The sequence below is a fragment of the Pseudorca crassidens genome, chromosome 3 (genome assembly GCF_039906515.1).
Source record: "Pseudorca crassidens isolate mPseCra1 chromosome 3, mPseCra1.hap1, whole genome shotgun sequence".
Lineage (NCBI taxonomy): Eukaryota > Metazoa > Chordata > Mammalia > Artiodactyla > Delphinidae > Pseudorca > Pseudorca crassidens.
Window position 1 is genome coordinate 117848555 of NC_090298.1, and position 5848 is coordinate 117854402.

The 5848-nt window shown below is 44.8% G+C and overlaps 1 pseudogene; it reads left to right on the forward strand.

Moving 5' to 3' along the window:
* The first annotated feature begins 316 nt into the window (after window positions 1-316).
* Window positions 317-5495, forward strand: LOC137221782 (protocadherin beta-2-like; annotated as a pseudogene).
* Window positions 5496-5848: the final 353 nt, after the last annotated feature.

Genomic DNA, 5848 nt, shown 5'->3' on the forward strand with positions numbered 1-5848 from the left:
TGAATGTACAGCCCAACGACTGGCCTGTCTAAAATGGAAGAAATCAAATTCAAATTACTCTCAAAAGAAATTGTACAGCTGGATGATAATAAAGCCGCATACTAATTAAAAATTGTAATTAGCTAAACCCAAAGTCGGAGAAGTAATTTAAACTATCAGGAGGTAAGAATTGTGCCACTAGACCACGTGACACGAACACTTTTTTGTTTTTGTTTGTTTCTTTTTTTTTTTTGACAGTTTCTGAGGGAAAGCGCTGTACAAACCAGGTTTTCAGTTCAGACGCCAGGCGGCGCTGCAGGCTAAAAATGGAGGTGGAGCCAGGCGCTTGCCACAGACTCCATTTTACAAAAGACAAAACTGAGAGGGGCTGGGGGTTGACGCGCCTTGGAAAACGTCGGCAGCAAGCTGAGATTTTAGACCTTTCTTCAAACAAATGGGAACTAGATATATGTTGATGTTATCCCTACTGGAAGACTTCCGAAGGCTTCTTTCATTAAAGACAACGTAGTCAAAGAGGCTATGCTGGAAACTGAGAGAAAATCCAGCAGAAAAATGCAAGTGGTGAGTTTTCCTTTACTTCCTGGGCGTAGCGTAAGCAGTCCAGGAAAAGGAAGGCTGCTTTTTATAGCCGGTTCCTGGAGATTTGGCCTCGCAGCCGAAAGGGGAGTGTCTGCGTAGCGGCGGGCGGACAGACCTGAGCAAGGTGGTTTCCAAACTGACCAAAGATTCGTGAGTAAAGAATCACGAATCACGAATCACGAAGAATGGGTGGATCTAAACTATTAAGAGATCAAAGAATATTTTAGATACACCCACAGAAGAGCCTTTCCTCCTGAATATGAAGCCAGACGTATAGAAACTATACATTTCCAAGTATTACCTGTAAACTTTTTTGTTTTCTGAGAAAAATCTATGAATCTGAGAAGTTGCCCCTTTGAAAAATTCTTGTGAATGTTTCAGAATGTGCATGGGGATGTGCATGAGATTTGGTCGAATTTTCCACCATTGGAAACTACACAGGGAGTTTAATTTCACAATAATATGCGATGCAATAGTGGGGTGAGTAATTTGCCCATTCTTGGGGGAAAATCACTGGATGAAGAACAACCTATGGTAAGTTTAACTCTCACAGAAGAAAATGGTAGGTATCAACACTAGTCGCAGACCTCCTAAGGTCCAGATCGTGACAATCAGTGACAACCTTTGAGATGCATGCTCCTCAGCAACCTGGTTGTCAAAGCCTGCTCAAGATTTAATCTCAGTATATTAAGGAGCTGTTCACAGAATTCTCCAGGCTCACTGAATTTTCCAGTCTCACTGAATTCTCCAATCTCTGGTGCGTACTCATCACACATTTTAAATACCACTCATATCTGTGCATTATAAACATCCACTGCAAGAAAATTACCAGGCAACTTCATGGCTACATGGCAAACATTCAGGCAATTTACATAGGAAATAGTTTCAGAAATACCTTTCTTCATGTAAAAGATGTTGGATGACAATTCCATAAAATTGGTGATGTTGACACTTACCTGCTCATCCTACAAGTACTTCCAGAAGAAGACTTCACCTCTTTAAGGATTATCTCAGAACTCTGGAATAAAAAGAAAATGCCTTGGTCCTTCCTTCCAGAATTTTCTTTCCATTGAATGTAAAAAAAAAAAAAAAAATTCCCATATTCTGCCAACCTAATGCAAGACAGAGAGACGGGAGATATATCTCTTTAACATCACCTTATCTCCAATTAAATTAGGTTACTTGAAGCTAAAAACAAGATAGTATATGGAGACAGCTATCACCCTTGGCATTCTTGCTTTTTGGGCTCTGGGTAAAAAGTAGAGGAAACACCCCCTTTCTGAATAATGCTATAGTTATTGTTTTATTGCTCTATCTTCAGTAGTGTTTTCTTTTCTTCTGAAGCATAGCTAATTGTTAATTTATAGTCACAAGTATCAATGCCTTAGCTATTTTTATCTTTTGTTTACCTATAAGACAACTGATCTGGACATTTCAAAAAATTCAATATCAATAAAATACAGGGGACTGTTCTAGAATAAACAGATGTAACACCAATACAATCATGAAACTTGGTTTAAAAACATTTTCTAAGACATTCCTTATGTCAAGTGGTTAAGAAAATAAGTGCATTTGTAAAAGGAAGTCAAGAGTGAATATGAATTCTTATTTAAGTTGAAGAAAACTGGGGGAGGATAATGGAAGGATAATTTTAAAAAGTTATTAGGGACTGGATTTTAGTTAATATGGAATTATTGTTACTTCGGTACATTGAGAGACACTACTTGAAAATATTCCATTTAGATTGCCATCAGTCTGAAAGAAAGGATTGGGATTTCCTTAATGTTTTGGTAAAAGTAAACACTCGGAAAGGACGCAGGGTGGCGCTGCAGCATTAGAAGTAGAAGGAAGAAAGCTACCAGTCTGCGCTCCTCTAGCCAGATGCTCTGCTACAGAAGCAAGCAGGAAAAGGAGGCTTTCTAAGGCAGTTGCTCCGGGAAATCAGGGCCATAGGCATCTCCACTTATCCCAGTGTCTGAGTGATACTGGGAGATAGATCAGCGACAACGTGAATCCGAGCTGGGTCAAGTTTGCTGGGAGACGAGAGTGCGATGGAGGCAGGAGAGAGGAAGAAATGCTTTCTGAAACAAAGGCAAGTCTTGATATTCTTTGTTTGGCTGGGCATAGCTCAGGCTGGCTCTGAGCCTAGGCGTTATTCAGTGGCCGAGGAAATGGACAGTGGCTCCTTTGTGGCCAATCTGTTGAAAGACTTGGGGTTGGAAGTAGATGATCTAGCTGCTTGGGCCCCCCGGGTCGTTTCCAAAGGGAAAAAAATGCGTTTGCATTTTGATAGGCAGACCGGGGATTTGTTGTTAAATGAGAAACTGGACCGGGAGGAGCTGTGTGGCCCTACCGAGCCCTGTGTACTACCTTTCCAGATGTTACTGGAAAATCCCTTGAAGTTTTTCCAGGCTGAGCTACGGATTAGGGACATAAATGATCATTCTCCAGTTTTCCTAGACAAAGAAATAATATTGAAAATTTCAGAAAGTATCACTCCTGGAACTACTTTCCTAATAGAGCGTGCCCAGGACTTAGATGTAGGAAGCAACAGTCTCCAAAGTTACACAGTCAGCCCCAATTCCCACTTCCATCTTAAATTACAAGACAGTTCCGACGGCACAATATTACCACGGCTGGTGCTGGACAAAGCACTGGATAGAGAGGAACAGCCTGAGATCAGATTAACCGTCACAGCGCTGGATGGCAGGATTCCACCCAGGTCTGGGACCGCCCTAATCCACATTGAAGTCTTAGACATCAATGATAATGCCCCCGAGTTTGCAAAGCTGCACTATGAGGCGCATGTCCTAGAAAACAGCCCCATTGGATCCCAGGTTGCCATTGTCTCTGCCAGAGTTTTAGATATTGGAACCTATGGAGAAATATCTTATGTACTTTCCCAAGCATCTGAGGATAATTCGGAAGACATTTTGGAATAAATGCAAAATCGGGAGAACTCCTTTTAACACAGGAACTGGATTTTGAATCTATTCAGACTTATACATTAAATATTCAGGCGACAGATGGTGGGGGCCTTTCTGGCAGTTGTGTGGTGTTTGTCCAAGTGATGGATTTGAATGACAAACCGCCGGAACTGACCATGTCAACGCTTATCACTGAGATCCCAGAAACCTTGCAGGAGACTGTAATTGCTGTATTCAGCGTTTCAGATCCTGACTCTGGAGACAATGGAAGGATGGTTTGCTCCATCCAAGATGATGTTCCCTTCATTCTTAAACCCTCTGTTGAGAATTTTTACAGTTTAGTCACAAACGCAGCCCTGGACCGAGAAACAAGATCCGAATATAACATCACCATCACCGTCACAGATATGGGGACACCGAGACTGAAAACCCAGCACAACATAACCGTGCTGGTGTCCGACGTGAACGACAACGCCCCCGCCTTCACCCAGACCTCCTACACCCTGTCCGTCCGCGAGAACAACAGCCCCGCCCTGCACATCGGCAGCGTCCGCGCCACAGAGACGCGGGCGCCAACACCCAGGTCACCTACTCGCTGCTGCCGCCCCTCGACGCGCACGTGCCCCTGGCCTCCCTGGTGTCCATCAACCCGGACAACGGCCACCTGTTCGCCCTGAGGTCCCTGGACAACAGGGCCCTGCGGGCGTTCGAGTTCCGCGTGGGCGCCGCCGACCGCGGCTCGCCCGCGCTCAGCAGCCAGGTGCTGGTGCGCGTGCTCGTGGCGGACGACAACGACAACGCGCCCTTCGTGCTGTACCCGCTGCAGAACGCCTCGGCGCCCTGCACCGAGCTGGTGCCCAGGGCGGCCGAGGCGGGTTACCTGGTGACCAAGGTGGTGGCGGTGGACGGCGACTCTGGCCAGAACGCCTGGCTGTCGTACCAACTGCTCAAGGCTACGGAGCCCGGGCTGTTCGGCGTGTGGGCGCACAACGGCGAGGTGCGCACGGCCCGGCTGCTGAGCGAGCGCGACGCGGCCAAGCACAGGCTGCTGGTGCTGGTCAAAGACAATGGCGAGTCTCCGCTCTCGGCCAGCGTCACGCTGCACGTGCTGCTGGTGGACGGCTTCTCGCAGCCCTACCTGCCGGCCCCTGAAGCGGAAGCGGCGGACGCGGCCCCGGCCGCCCTGCTCACCGTCTATCTGGTGGTCGCCTTGGCGTCGGTGTCGTCGCTCTTCGTCTTCTCGGTGCTGGTGTTCGTCGCGGTGCGGCTGTGCAGGAGGGGCGGGCCGGCCTCGGTGAGTCGCTGCTCGGTGCCCGAGGGCCACTTTCCAGGCCACCTGGTGGACGTCAGCGGCACAGGGACCCTGTCCCAGAGCTACCAGTACGAGGTGTGTCTGACGGGAGGCTCCGGGTTCAATGAGTTGAACGTCTTGAAGCCGATTCTCCCTAGTGGTCTGGTTCAAGACACTGGGCAGGACTAGTGCAAAAAGGCAATTGCAAGAATAGCGTAGGTTTCATTAACAGAAGAATCAGAAAGTTGTCTGGCTACGAATGCTTTCTTTTAAGTCAAGGCTCTTGAGTTGATATAGTATTTTCTTTATATCTTGATTTTACTTTCTGTCTAGTTAACCCTGCATGTTCTTTTTTGATCTACTTCCTACCTTTTCAATCCAGTATTAATGCCTCTTTCTTTTTCTAATAGGTGAGTAAAAATAAATGCATTATCTTTTAATGATGATTTCAAATAGGGTTATTTAAGGTAGTTATTTCAAATTCTCTATGCAAAGCAATGTAGAGAGAGTTCTGAACCACCAATATTAATAATTTACCCTATTGAATATAGTCAGGTAATATTCTTTATAATACTCCTAAAGCAGCTTTGTCTGTGGTTAATGAAGTGGATAACTAAAAATGTTTTAATATGTACCATTTTAAGGTGTATCATCCTGTAGGGGCTTAGTACTCAAATACAACTTACACATATAATTCATTTTCTGTTTTGACATTTGCAATTAATATTTCAACACTGTATATGCTTATATTGGCTAAAAATGGACAAAAAATGTAGGTCAGATTACTCCTAGATTTGCCTAAAGTGTATTTATGATGGATGACTGAAAAAAAAAATTAAAGATAGGCATTTTGAACAACTGATCGTGCTTTTTCGTTTGGCATGAAAAGATTATTTAATAAGCATCTGGTGGAATGACAATTTGTTTTTTAACTTCTGAGATGTAAGTATTATCAACCTGAGGGCCATTTTAAAAAAATTTCAAGAAAGTACATGTATATATGTTCTCTAAATGCTTTATAGCAAAAGTGGTGTCCCATCCAATCCTACTT